General features: G+C 37.2%; 1 protein-coding gene and 1 non-coding gene across 2 annotated transcripts in view; both read right to left on the bottom strand.

Annotated features, from left to right (window-relative positions):
• The window catches only part of LOC141445989 (uncharacterized), a 403,642-nt gene that overhangs the window by 293,833 nt on the left and 93,923 nt on the right, over nt 1-15,886 (bottom strand). The gene's annotated exons all lie outside the window — the stretch shown is intronic.
• Nucleotides 5,289-5,360, bottom strand: TRNAP-CGG (transfer RNA proline (anticodon CGG)). Its single transcript has one exon. It is a non-coding gene; the product is annotated as a tRNA-Pro (tRNA).

A 15,886-nucleotide genomic window follows, 5' to 3' on the forward strand; every position in this document is an offset into this window, starting at 1 on the left:
TTACGTTGTTTATTTAATTGTCAGTGCGCATGTGCAGACTGGATAGAGGAACACCAAGGTGGTATATAATGTACAACGTGTTTAAATATATGAAGACGGAACGGCATGTGACGCCTCTCAACATTTATTTTTGACCCCCCGCAAAGTTAAGAACAGATTTCTTACCACACCTTCTACTTTATATTATGATTGGTTATTAATTTTTCTTTTCTTTTTTTTTTTAAAGCGAGTATTGATTGGTTAATATGAGAAATACCACTTAGGGCGGCCTTATATTCGCTAGCTAAAACAAGTATAATAAATAAGAAATTATATTAACAAAAATATGTGAGGGAAACGTTCATTCATAAATGTATTCAATTTTTTTGTGGCTTTCTTTTGATTATTTTTATCAAATTTCTTATATCTTTGTTTCCATTAATTTATCAACTAATTTATTTTATCTTATCATAGATGGCTACTAGTAATTAGGCATCTTGGCCAGGGGCGAAGCGATTACTTTACGATTACCATTTTAAAAATTACCATTTTTTTCTAACAAATAAAAAGTAGTCACACGCGGGATTCGAACTGGGGACCTTTCACTTACAACATAGAATAGAATAAACTTTAACATATTAAGGTATATACGTACATTAGAAGTTCCAGTATAAATACTATAACCTCCAGCTAATTACATAAATTGTTACAAAATAAAATAAAAAATAAAAGTAAATAATGAGGGGAAAAAAACGATGAAAAACCCTCAGCCTCCAAGAAAAGTTTTACTTCAGGGAGTCCTTAACTCTCCTGTGCCTGTGTACCGTGTCCAAATTATAGTCCCCTATAAGTCTGCATAGGTGGTTGTGACTTAATACGCACTTACTGAAGAAACCAGTAGCGAGGTAATTGATGTACGAGGGTCGTTTGAAAAGTCCATGCAAAAATAAAAACTACTTAATTTTTTGGGGTAAACCTTTTTTATTTTTCAACATAGTCTCCTTTTAGGCTTATACACTTCGTCCAACGGTGCTCTAGTTTGTTGATCCCTTCCGAATAATAGGATTTGTCCAAGTCTGAAAAATAGCCATTCGTTTCTGCAATCACCTCCTCGTTTGAATAAAATCTTTTTCCCGCCAGCCATTTCTTCATATTGGGCAACAAATAGTAGTCCGAGGGAGCCAAGTCTGGAGAATAGGGGAGATGTGAAACGAGTTGGAACCCTATTTCCATTAATTTTGCGACCACAACTGCTGAGGTGTGAGCTGATGCGTTGTCGTGATGGAAAAGGACTTTTTTTGTTGGTCAATCGTGGGCGTTTTTCTTGCAGCTCGGTTTTCAAACGGTCCAATAACGATGAATAATATGCACCTGTAATAGTTTTACCCTTTTCCAGATAGTCGATGAGGATTATTCCTTGCGAATCCCAAAAGACAGTCGTCATAATCTATCCGGCCGAAGGAACGGTCTTCGCCTTTTTTTGGCGCAGATTCCCCCTTGGTAACCCATTGTTTAGATTGTTCTTTGGTCTCAGGAGTGTAGTGATGTATCCATGTTTCATCCACAGTGACGAAACGACGCTTAAAGTCCTGCGGATTCTTCTGGAACAGCTGCAAACCGTCCTTGCAACACTTCACACGATTTCGTTTTTGGTCAAGCGTGAGCAATCGCGGCACCCATCTTGCGGATAGCTTTGTTATGTCCAAATGTTGATGCAAAATATTATGTACCCGTTCATTCGAGATGCCCACAGCACTAGCAATCTCACGCACCTTCACTCTTCTGTCATCCATCACCATATCATGGACTTTATCAATGATTTCTGGAGTAGTAACCTCAACAGGGCGTCCAGAACGTTCAGCGTCACTTGTGCCCATATGGCCACTCCGAAAATTTTGAAACCACTTATAAACTGTTCTAATCGAAGGTGCAGAGTCACCATAATGTTTATCAAGCTTCTCTTTAGTCTCCTGAGGCGTTTTGCCTTTCATAAAGTAGTGTTTAATCAACACACGAAATTCTTTTTCGTCCATTTTTTGAAAATCACTCGACTTCCTCGATTCAAACGAATGCCAAACACAAAGAAATTGACCGATCTGGCTGAAACTTGGTGTGTGTTCTTCCAAGAGATGCTACTAACTAAACATAACCTCGATACGCGCCAGTGGTGCTATCTCTCTGTCTTTGCACGGACTTTTCAAATGACCCTCGTAGTGTTCTACATAGTCCATGTTGGTGTTAGAGTGTAAGTCTATAATACGCGTGTAGCGGGGGTAAGTTGTCACAAGCCTGAGGAATTTATTTTGGATGAACTGCAGCGAGGCGATATTGGATCGACATGTTAGACTCCAGGAGGGACAAGCATATCACTTACAACACTTCACTTCCAAAGTCGCCTCTAATCAATTTCCTAATTAATTACGTCATTTGCTGGTGATGTTATGGTTTCCTAGGTTAGAATTTGCATTTTACAAGGGAGATAAGTCGTCTGAACGATGAATTCAGATTTACTATACCACAGATTTCATTGATTCATTGCTAAAAATTTCTTTGTGAGCAATTAAGACATGGTGTTATAATATTTCTCTTTTCTAAAGAGATCAGGGAGCAGCATTTACAATTACCGTCCCATAGAAACAATATATCTCTTTAATAGATGCTTAATGGAGTTTATTACATGTATATATATATATATATATATAAAGCATTATGGGGTCCGTGCGGTATGCCCGTTTCTACTCTTGATCCAAAAGCTTTTTAAAAGTGTTGCCCGTGCCGGCAAGATAGTACATATACATATACACAAGCCCGGCAAAGCGACCGAACTTCTCATTCCGGCGGAGATTCTCCTTCAGAGATGTTTGTGGCCCCGGACCACAGAGGGTACGCGAGCTCTGGCCCCGATGAACGTGCCCCGATATGATTAGCGCGGTGCCCCCTTCTAGTCCTGTGCTGTAAGTTCGGCCGTTTTTTAGCCGCTCTGTTATTAGCGCGGCTCTTCGGCTAATTGACCAAGAGGTGTGAGCAGTGGGCGTGTCATCGCCCGCCGGCATCTTATTGGTCAAAGGAGGTGTATTCATTTGGATGAGACGAGTATCGCTTTTTTTTTCTTTTTTCTTTTTTTCTTTTGTTTTTGTAGAGCGAATGTTTTAACTGTTCCTTTGTTTGATGTGTAAAGTTTTCGTTTAAAAGAGCCGGATATAGGTGACAGTTTTTCACTTTCTTCTACAATAGATAAAAGCAAGTTTTGCGATGGTCAAATATTCGACATCCAGTTATTAACGGAAAACTCGTAAGAGGAGCTTTCCCAAACCAAACATTAAATCGTATATTTCTGTTTATGTGTTGGATTGAGGAAACTACACACTTATATTCAGACAGACATCACAATGCGTATATTGATAAAAAAACTAATTATTATTGTGATTATTATTTGTAAGTTAAGGGCACTGCTGAGCTCATTCGCGCCCGGAGCTCTTTTAAGGGCACTGCTGAGCCCATTCACGCCCGGAGCTCTTTTAAGGGCACTGCTGAGCTCATTCGCGCCAGGAGCTCTTTTAAGGGCACTGCTGTATCGTCAGCAAAGGTGGAAAGAATAGTATTTGGATGTTGAGGATGTTCCGCTACACGAGCTCTACAAACACACACCAACCACTTACAGGACTGGCTTTACAAATGGCGAATCAAAACTAACGTTATGAAATCAAATAGCCTTCAAAGTGAAGGAGTTTTCTTTTAAGGAGATGTTGAAGTCATTCTCTAGCATACTCAAACAATACAAAGTTGTTATTATACGTAGAATAACAATTCTATAACTGACTGTAACGTTTAAACATGAACGGCAATAATGTGTAATAAAACTAATAATAATAATAATAATGAGGAAGGGAATTAGCTGTGTGGATAGCGGGTTGGATTCCCACGCGGAGGTCCCGGGTTCAAATCCAGCTGCTGACCCTTAGATTTTCTCTTCCTTAGGAGCTTCTTGCTGCTCACTGTCCTGTGACGGATAGAGTTGTCTGTAATGATAGAACACTGTAACGGAGGCCAGCAGTGTACTGGTAAAAGCTACGGGCGCCAATAACCATAGATGTTGACGCGCCTTAAATCATTAAAAAAACAAAAAATAATAATAATACTGTGTAATTGACAATAATGCATCAAGAACGAACAGATATGCTGACAATTGACGAAGGAACTATGATAGGTAGAAAACTATGGCATTACTTAGACTTTTTGATGTAGATCGTGGACATTCGGCCTTCATTTTTATATCTAGAGGGCAGTTCAAACTTATGTACCAATCTCAATATATTTTGAGGGAATTTATATTTAAAAAAAAAAAAAAACAAACTAATAAAAGCAATGTGTTGAGATTTTAAAGAATATTTTGGATAGTCATAGAGCTTTAATAGGTACCCACATTTATACTCGTGTGGCCACAGATGAGGACATAATAGACAAAACAAAAAAAAAAAAACTAAAATCTATTAGACATAAGAAAAAGCACTTTGCCGCCAAAGAAACACGTGAAATAAGCGCAAAAAACTAAGTCAGCAACAAGTACCAAGATTTATTCAATAGTCTGCAGTGACCTGACAGACATTAGAGAGATCCATGACCAACGAGTGTTCACCAATTAGTTCAAGAAATAGTGCAAGCGAACCCAAAGCAACTATCCCAGGTGAATTGTTTAACTTCTCCCCGAAGAAGTTTACATACATTTAGTTAAGAGACAGTGTGCTGTAGCCGGGAGATTTATAGTTCCCACAATCTGTTACAATGTAAAAACTTGAGTTAAAAAAAAGAAAAAAAAATGTAGAAATAAACAAATCAACTCTCTTTTAATGCTGTCAATGTGAGGGCGATAATGAGTAGATTGTTTCAAACGCCTTTTAGAGGTTATTACGCTGACTGGGGGATATTTCGTTTTTCCTTACAACAGTTGGCAGTACTTGCTCTGATTTGTAGCCACTGCCTATTCTATAAGAAAGCTACAATTCAATCTTTTATTTATTTTACTTGTTGGAATTTCTTGTTGTAGTTGTCAGGTTAATCTTAACATTCTTTCTTCAGGTACACGGCTTTAAAGTGCCTCAATGGCAGCAATAACTAGCCCTAATTATCCCTTCAAACCCTACAAAAAAGTATCAAGGAAAGTCCTTCTAAAGAATAACTCTACTTAATCGTACGTTAAATCTATCTGCATAATTCTGAAACTCAATTTGAAGGTGATAACTACAAAAATTTTATAAATCGATTACTCGCAAAAAAAAAAAAAGGGATTTTACTCAGGTTAGTATAATTACGGGCCGCTCCGGGATTTGAACCCGGGACCTCCTGCACCCGAAGCAGGAATCATACCCCTAGACCAAACGGCCGACCATATGGATCCATGACCAGTTTCCCACCTATTGCTGTACATCCCCCCTCCATCTATTTTTATATTCCATTAGGGTAAGGGCTCTATTCAATTAGAAAGCATCAGTTGCAAATAATATTAATAAATGTAAAGTTAATTATAAACAAAGAATCAGATTCTGTATCTGTATGAAAGGTGTCGAAACGTCATTAAAAAAAACAAAAAATGAAGAAGGAACAAAATGAAGATATTGATTGAAAAAACTGAGTTTTCCTTCGAACTTCATTATAATCGAGTTATTAAAATGCCCAGGTGAAGAGCATTCCTCAAGCTGCGTCACTTGGCAGACGGAAGGCTGACCATATTTGTAGGATTTGTTAAAAAAATTGGTACATCTGTGATAACTATATGTACAAAAAGGTTGCAAAGTAGTGTAAAGTGAAGAATTAATTATAACAGATTTTTTTTTTTTTCAAAAAAAGAAAAAGTTCATGGTAAATTAATATTGAGAGCGGGAAGAACAATAAAAAGAGACAGGTAAAGTTAAGTAAGAAGTCATGGAACACTTGTTTATGTGAAGTAATGACACAGCAAGCCATCACAGATGAGAGAATGGTAAAGAACAACAGAAATTAGAAGAATAGAACAACTGTGAAGGCTGAAGATTAGTGGAACGAGAGGAAGAAATGGTCAGAAAGATTCTGAGAAGGAATTGCTGCTAATGAAGAGATTTGTAAGTACATCAGACTAGATATGAGAGTGGCGTACAGTCTACAATCCCACAGGGCCACTAAGAAAGTAGAAGGGAGAGAGGGGGGAACGAAAGATAACTACAACCAGAGGCAACAACTACTTTTACCTGATCTTCTATGTGATGAACAACACCAGTAGATAGCGATAATCACAGCTTAAGACATAAGACCATTACCTTTGATAGGAGCATTGTCCGCCGCGATTATGGTATTGAGACTCGGCTCGCTCCAGTGGCTAATGCTTGCGGACATTACGGTCTTTTTGGTGGAGGTCCAGATAGACTTCTTTTTTTTTCTGATGCTCCTTCTTCCACACAGTGCGATCTTTTGTACAACCTTCCTAAGGAAGTTGTCGGCATCTTTCTTATATCCAATTCATCCTAGCTCCCGGATATACTCCACTAAGAGTGTGACAACTTGTAGCCATAGTCTCTTGCAAGTAACTAAAGAAGAACTGAGGGGGGTAAACAAAACAAAAAAAAATACTTGGAAGACACCTAACAACTATCAACAACACCTAGCTAGTAGATTGTTCTTCATTCTTCTCTCTTTAGTCGTTTTGTAGTCTGGAAATGTCTTTCTGGTGCACATTCTTCTTGCTGTGTCCGTGCCGGTGTGTTGAGCACCTAATGAAGTTGTAATGAAGTGTAGTGAAGCCACTTTAGGATATACATTTTGTTCCAGGCTTTTTATTTTTATAAAAGCTGATTTGTTCCTATAAATCTCTGCAGAAGAAGAAGAAAATATCAGGGACAAATAATAACACAGATTTTCTTAAAACATTAAGGACCTAATAACATTTTCTAGATACTTAAATTTATGCTTAAAAAATAAATATATAAATAATAAATTAATGAATAAAATAAATAAATAAAAAACACCAAATCAATAAAGTGACCGTTCCGCTCAACTGATATGTTTAAAATTAGGAACTTATTTATTTAATTCCAATTATTATAACAGTTACGTTACTTAAGGAGAACAGAACCTTTAGTACAACCTGCCCGATCCCTTAACAAGTACAAAGCATCCCTGAACCCTCAATCCTTAAGCCCTAAATCTATCGATAATATAATGATTTCGTGGTGAGGACTATGGAATACAATCATGGATTCCACCCCACACACAACTCGACCGCAGTCTCATAGCTTCCTATCTCGCCAGGCACCAAGAAGTCGAAGCTTTTGAGACTTCAGACTCCTACAGTCTTTCACTAAATTTGGACCACACTAGGCTTACCCAAAGCTAAACACTGTACGGCAAAGATCATGCCACTTCTTTACCATGTAGCAATGATTTGCCTATGATTGGATTGGGATTATACCAATGACTTTAGCGGATCAAAACGACCTCCTTTTGCCACAAGTGTCACAGTAGAACCTTACGCCCAAGTTCCAGCTCCAAAGACAGGCCACTTTGCTCCTGTCTGGAACCAACAGAATAACAGTTCTTCTCAATTAACTCTACTCAATCAGCTTTTGAGTTCATCTTTTCTCAAAAAATTAATGCTAACTTTTCAGTGATTCACACAAGTTAAAATGAAATGTTGACTAAATTATTAAAAAAAAATAATAATCAAAAGAATGTGCACACATACAAACCCTTTTTACGTAATAATTCTCATGCAGTTCAATAAGCGCAAATAATACTAAGTAACTATTTGTAATTGTAGGTGTGGTAAAAATAAGCACCATCTAAGAAAGATTTGCAACGTAATCCTACGTTCTTCCATACATAAATAGATACAGAGTGTGAGCATGTTCTACAAAAAAAAAAAAAAAATGAAAAAAAAAAGATCTTTCAGAATCTCATTTGACTAAAGGTGTCTAGGAAGGAAAAATGGTTACGTTAAACATATTAAAAACCTTGTCTAATCGTACAAGTGCATTCGCTAGCACGAAACATATTGGGAACGCCGAACCTAACCTAAAATAACCCTGCACACCATTATACTGGTACTTTTGTGTACACTGTAGATATTTAGTTATACATAAATATTGGAGCCGTACGAAAAAAGAAACCAGACTTAGCTTAGCCATATACAAGAATAACTACATACACTTGGCTATTTATTCTGCAAACTTCTTTAACCAATATATAATAATAGGTGAACAATATGTCATCTGATGGAATATATAATTAGCATACTATACAGAGCATTATGCACAGTACATAAACTACTAATAGAATATTCCCTGTAGACATTATTACGTATGTAGATTGAAAGTTATGCAATAGTCCATTGATTTTATTCTAGAAAATTAGTCTGCAAATGATTTCCTGGTTTCTGGGCGCTCATTTTAAAATAAAAACTAATAAAATTGACTTCCGCTTTTTGTTCACTTACTGTTGGAAGATAAAGTATTAATATCGCGACATATTTGGATGATATATTCACTTATACAACTTTCTCTTACTTAATTTCTTATGTACCTTTACATTCTTTTTTAGTCCGAATCTAATACTTAATTGAGCCGTTTACTGCGCAAATCGATTAACTCCACTTTTTGAAATATCTTAAATTTAAGTGTCAAAGCACTTGGTTCAGACATACTTTTTATATTTATAATAAATTTCCCAAATAATAAAGATTAGCACCATCAAACAACATGGGTTGTTACGACAATAAGCAGGCTGAGAGCGAACCACGCGGTGTGCGGATCGTACCTACACAGAATCAACAAAAGGTCCTCTCCTCTTTGCGTAGATTGCAATGAGGAGGAGGATTTCAAACATATAATAATGATTTGTCCAGGAAACGAATGTTTGACGACATATACAGGTATTTAGATGCACCATTTCGCTACGAAGACATAATATTCTCCACATACATATATGTGCTTAAGTCTATAGCAGAGCTAGCAATGAAATATGAATGCATTTAAAAGTTATAGCCGATTAGAATGAATGGAGGAAAATGATTAGAGAAGGTTTACGTGATTTTAATTTCGGTTAAGCTATAAGGAGTGCTGCTCCATCCATTAGTTGTAAGTTTGTATGTAAATAGTTGTATATAGTAGAGGGATGAATGTGAGAAGCGAATGTATTTATAAGTAAGAATGGAGAGTGAGTGATATTCTAGTGATAAGCACCTAGACGATGCTGGCTGTATGGCGAAAGCCAATGCCAAAAATAAAAGGCAAAAAAAACAACAACAAACACGAAATAACCTTCCTCTTTGGCTTTTGTGGAATCCTGGATCAAATGTTTAGCTCAAATCGTGGGTTGAAAGAATGTTAGTTCACTGGAAGATTCAGCGAACAAGAAAGCTTCTTCGAGCTTTCTGAAATTTTTCAAGCCACCCGCCAAAAAGTGTTTCAGTTTTTTGGAAAATTGTGGCACTACTTTCAACAGCATCCTTTTACCATGAACGTGCATAAAGTCTAATTTCCCTTTTAGGACAAATTCAATGTTTCATTAAAATTTAATTAGGTTAATCCCGGTAAGAGAGAGTTGGGATATCTTTGACCCTTAAAAGAGACCATTATATCAAATAAACTTATGAGTGACAAATTAGTTAGCGCGTGATAAGAAGTGTTAGAATAGGAGGGCCATGTGTTATTAGACGGATGGTAAGAATCAGTGTATATTACCAGCCTAATGTGTGTATGTCTATCTGTACCAACACACCATCAACAGTGTACTTCAGGAGTGCCGATATCTTCTTTGTAATGTGTCAGTTAATGTTATGGTACACGGAGATGGATCGTACATGTGGAAAACATCTTCTCTCTCTCAGTCTTCCTTTGAGTACCATTTAATAAAGGTTGTATGATGCTGAAGGGAGGAGGGACATCATGATGATGAACACTAACACTAGCAGATGAACAGCAACGGGTCCAGCATGCTCCTACAACTACCACTTCTTCCTCTACCTAACTTACAAAAAAAAAAAAGAAAAACTATAGTAACACTTTTGTTTTTTAGCTAGACTTGCAAGAGCAAAACTTATTATTGTGCGCGTGCGTATGTCAGCCTGGCTGAGGAAATAATATCTCTATCTGGTAGAGAGATTTGTAAACTAACACCTAGTACCCCGGCACTCTTCTCCTACTGGAACATACTGATGAACAGTTTCTAGAAGAAGAAGTGGAAGAATTAGTAGAGTTAATGTCCTAACCAACACTTTGTTGAAGTCGGACACACACACAAAAAAAAAAGGAAGAAAAGTAGGCGTGGCCTAGAGAATAACACTTTGTAACACCTCTGAAAGTCATTAGGGGTGGTTAAGGCTTGCCTTTAGCCTCCACAGCCGGGGGTTACTCTCGTCTATACTTCAGTAATTCTCTTAAAAGTGTTGTAATTGACTATCATAATGTAGAGTTTTAGTCAAGGTATTTACCATACCAAAATAACATAATAATGGTTATTAGATTATTATTATTATTTTAAATAAATTAGTCCTAACATTGCATCAAATAAAATAGATCTCAGCAAAGACATGATTTGTTAAAAAAAGAAGCTTCTGACTCGACTAAGGGAGGTTTAGAAGACGGAGACGGACGCAATAGATCTCTTCTTCAAGGTTCAGGATCTTTCCCATTAGTCTTCATTGCTCTTTTGGCCACAGAGACCCAAACAATGTCAAATAGGGTAAATCTCACAATGGAAACAATAAAAGAGGATTTGAAAAATTCGTTTCCCATTTCTTCCGAAAGAGTGTACACAGAAGTACCGGTTGGAATATACCCTTAGCCACTTTGCATAGCTTTACTGAATCTATCGAACTCTACAAGGAGGACAGTCACCGGAATAATCTAGTACCTGTCTGACTTCCTTCATAGTTTCTCTCAGTTCTGACATTACGCTCGGATCGGATACGAAGACTTTTGGTGTGCTTCATTCTAGGTGACGGCTTTCTAGGATTTGTCGTACTCAGCAGAGCCAAAGAGAAAGGTTATATCGTGTTACCTAGTTGCACAATTGTTACGTGAGGGTAATATTATATTATTTGAAATATTAAACAGAATTGATGAGAATATTTTGGCATTATTAGGTAAATATTTTATTTCTTGAGAAAACTGATACAAATTAAAATAAGATGCAAAACTTTCCTGTATACCTGGACGTATTAGGCTATGAATCAGCAGTTAACTGCAGGTGGTTTCGGTGGATCCGGACCATCCAGAAGCTGGGAGGATGAAAAAGGATGGAGTTGTATTGAAGAAAAACTTTAGGTAACTGAAAAAGATAAGGAAATATTTCTATTCTTTTTGTAAGTACGATTAAGTTAAGAGTTTCGTAATGTTTGGAATGTTCTTAATCTTTAGCCACGCTTGGTTTTATCTTGTTCGGGAGACACATATTTCTAAAAAAAAATGCTTGGGATATTTAAAACTCAGGTCATATCTAACTAAGATACAATAAGATAAGCAGTTCACGTAACTATTTTCCTTTTGTAGTTAGTAAATCCTCTATCGATGCGATGATTTTAGAAACGCCGAGAGAGTAAAAAACTTTAAAAAAAGTTAGTTTTTTGCGTTGTATCCAACAACACCAACACCGTTCTTATTCTCTGACTAAGAAGTTGAAGGTAAAATAAATAAAATAGAATGAGAATAATCAAGTTACGTACATATTTTAGATACTTTTTTTTCAGCAAAATCCTCGTTATGTGTCTGATATCCACAATATTCCTAATATATTGATCAAAATGTATGACTTATTGGGATCGTACTGTCAGTAGGGCTACGAATGCTGAACATTTTCTCTTGTATAGAAAACTAACTAAAATGAAGATGGATTTTGGGCTTATTTTGGCGAGGGTGCTAAACCATGTCTGAAGTTAAGGTATCTTAGGTGGAGGTACAGATTAAGAAGTGAACTATTGAGCCCTAGAAGTGTGTTAAGTTGGAAAGGAGAGATTGACCGGAAATGGAGAAGGATCTCTTCCATTGACGTCAAGGAAGTAATCACTTAGGCATTTAGGGGTCATTAATACATATCATTTTTTTTTAAACTCAATTTCGAAATACGTACTCTAACCAGAAGTTAGGGAATGTACAGGTAGAATAACCAGCATTATTTCCGAAATTTTCCTTGGCCATTGCAGGAAGTGAAAATATCTTTTAACATTTCCCAGAAAATTTCAAATTAGATGATGCCCCAGAAAAACAAGAAACTGGAAGCAATAAAAAAAAAATGATGTTCAGTAATAACAGCAGAGGAGTGGGGGGAGTGAGAATAGATAGTTTGTGATGATGGCAGAAAACGATGATGCACTAAAATAGTTTCCCATAGTTCTCACAGTTTAGAAGATAAAGGGGGATAATTCGTTGTAAAACCAAATACGGAATGATATAATTTGAGAATTAGTTCTTTTTGATCGTTAGCACGATTAGTGTGCGCAATTGTGTGCGGCTGTGTAAAGAGCAAACTGTGTGTAATTTTCTACATGAGGAGGAGTTTAGAGCGGGTTAGGGGGTGGGGGAGAGCTGCCGGATTAAATGATGTGGGTAAAATATATGAAACCGGAAATAATAATGATAACAGTTAGGAATCTCTAGCGTAGTGTGGCTATGGGTGATGATTTGGGGAAGATTGTTTGAAGAAAGTATGCTGCCGAAGATCACTTTGTCCACGTCTTTCGTTCTGTCTCAGAATTGAGGAAGAAGGAGAAGAACCCGCAGCTGCACAAAATAGATCGTTACTTTCAAACTAACTTTAACAGCCTATTTTACACTATCACTTTGTTTTAACTGTTCCCTAATAGAGTCATGTATCATGTTCTCCAGGTAATGATGAAATCGCCTCATCCATTTATAATTTTCAAAAAGAAAAACAGCAACCAGTAAGCCAGCATAAATAGTTCCTATCTTTAACTGCACTTAATGGAACTTTTCTTGCACCTGCTGCAACAACTCTGCTGTGATCATTTTCTTAATGAGGGTTCTTAGATTAGATTATCGGGGGTGAGACCTATGCCCCACGGCACCGCAGCCAAAAGAGGCTTATTGTGCCCTCCCCTTCTGGATCTAGTAGACGAAACGTCCCATACTAAGAAGGTTGAAGACTTTCCCTAATAGTTCTTTTTGCGCTCCTATCGCTTTTGGACACAAAGAGCCAAAGGTTTCATAGCTCAATCACTCGATTGCAACGCTGTCGAACAGCCATTGAGAGGCCGTTTCCTCCTCATCCTTGACACAATCTGCACAACGATTCCGAGCTAAGAAGCCCCCCCCTCCTTGTACAGATGACTATGTGCCCTACATGTACTGTGTAAATGTACTGGGGGTGTAACAGTATACTATATATTGCTCATATTCATGTTGTTAGGCTGGGATACCCGCAGGAACGCCAAGTACCCTGAAGAAGTGGCTAATCCACTTCCCCCTACGGGGGTTGAGGGTTCTTTGTTCCTGAGTATTGTTTCTGACTAAAGTAAAGTGGTAAAGTAATCGCCTATTTTTTCAGGCGGGGCTTATCGTCCAACTACCAATTAGGTATCGTGGACAGAGGCGACTAGCAAAAATACTTTACTGTAACTTTCTTTTAATCAACCATTAAATAAAATCCAAAGCCTAAGACCGGGGATCGAACTCAGTACCACAATACATATTAGCTTCGCAGGTCACGCCTCTAACCGCTCGGCTACCTTTGTGGCGCCATTGTTTCTGATTAAATTCATGTTTGGTTGGGCATGCGGGGTAATCGTCCCACACATCCCGGGGTTCTCTGTCTAAAAGTTTATCCGGAGTGGTTTTCATTTTATCTCAAGAAAATTATTAGAAGAGACTGAAAAAAGAAAAACAACAACAACGGATTGAATCATAAATCATGAATTGAATCACGGAAGTGATTGTTGTTCAAAATTATGAATTAAAAACAAAATCAATACTTTTTTATTTCATACAAAAAAAAGAAGAAGTAGTTCCTTTTCTTCTTTAAAATTTGCAAACTAAACTCCTAACATCCACATCATCACCATCAGAAGAGACAGCGAGAGAAGTCATCACGAGAGCGGTACATGGATGAAGGAGAAAGATGAAAAAGAGTGGGTAGTGTGCTAAGAAGAAGAAGAAGAAAAAAAAAGCACCCTGTGGGCAATATGACCCCGAACTTGAAGAGGTATGACCCTTTCGGAACACCCTGGTATCAGGAGACCAGATCGGTCCAAGAGGTTTGTTAACGGCGCACACTCCAACCGTGGGGCGCTAGTGCGGCTCACATTATACCCGCCCTCTAGTGAGAGAGCAACAAAATAACATCCACTCATCTAACGTCCCCCTGTAGTCCACTCAAACTCCTTTATAACCTCCTAGACCTTCTTATCAAAGTCAAATATCTTCTTTCTTTTTTTTTTAAGGATATTATATTTTCTGCTTGAATAGATTTATTATTATTACTATTATTGTTAAACAGTAATTGAGTTATTTAATGGTCTAAGATAAGATAAACAGATCTAGGAACTCCTTGCTAGTATTTATTTTATTCATAAAGAATATTCCTTTTTTACTCCATTCATTAATATCTTAGTCTTAAAGTCAGTAACCAGTACTTTAAGTACTGCCTCTAAATGGAGGGTACCAATTACAGAAATCTGAAGTGCACAATGTCGACTTACGCATGCTAGATACTGACCAAGACTTATTGACAAATTTTACTAGCATTAGGTACCATCGTATCACTTTTTTGATGTTGATTTTTGACCGGCAAAGAAAAGGGAACGGGTCAGCGCTACTAAAGGAGAGGAAAAGCGAACGACAAAACGATACGTTTGCGAGAAAATAAATGAAGCTTCGGAATCTGCAGCACTAAGTAGGAAATTTATAATTTGGAATACTTTCTGTTCACAATCAAAAGAAATAAACTACTAATTCTCTAGAATTTTGGAGCATCACAAAATGTAATCGACATCAGCTCCCTGGTAGAGAATATAGGAGCGTCAGCTCCAGAAGTATCTATCTTAGCTCTTAGTTGGCCAACCCCAAAAATCCCTGGGCAGAAATTATACTTCAACCTCTTCCAGACAAAGTAACAAACAAAGCTCACAGCCTCCTCCTGCTCCACGGCAAGCGGTTCCACAGAAGAATGGATAGGTTCGTTTTTGGGTGTGGACTGCAGGTCTTCAAACCATTTTCACGAAGTGGATATACTAGCAATTATTAAGTTAAATTCATCGCACATACTTACAAAACATTTCACCTTTATTGTTTTATAACAATATCTTTTGATTTCCTATATTCGCTTACGTAATCCTAGTCAACCGTCTTGTCAAGACCTGCCGGTATAGACTGCAAATCAAACATTTGAACAATTATTATTATTGTTATTTTTTTCCGGCGCATCGACAACTTGGCCATTAGCGCCGTCTCGTCACTTAAAATCCCCTCGAACTCGGATGGCACCTCCTCCTCCCTCGTTACCTTTTTTACAGCTTCCATCGGGAAGCAGTATGGAGCCGAGGGACACTGGAGCACATCTTCCCTATTATTATTATTATTATTATCATACAAGCACTTAATTTAGTTTTAAAATGAGTTCACTTCCGGGTGACGTATTTTGTTTAATGTCACGCACTATTTCCTGTCTTCTTTTTTTTCAAGTATTTACTGGGGGATTCAAATTGCATTTCCGTCCAAAATTAATTTCGAAAATTTGACATATTAAATAGAACGTATTAAGGTGGTAAACAAAATGTAATAATAATAATAAATAATAAGAGATAATGAAAATTAGAATATTGATTGATTTTTAAAACAATACAAAATGCAGGTATTAACCAATCATAAATAATATTTGTAGGAAACAAATTGACATTAATAACAATGAAATACGATACAATCTGATTGGT

Source organism: Rhodnius prolixus, unplaced genomic scaffold, assembly GCF_049639745.1.
Source record: "Rhodnius prolixus isolate KJV_2025 unplaced genomic scaffold, Rpr scaffold_1, whole genome shotgun sequence".
Lineage (NCBI taxonomy): Eukaryota > Metazoa > Arthropoda > Insecta > Hemiptera > Reduviidae > Rhodnius > Rhodnius prolixus.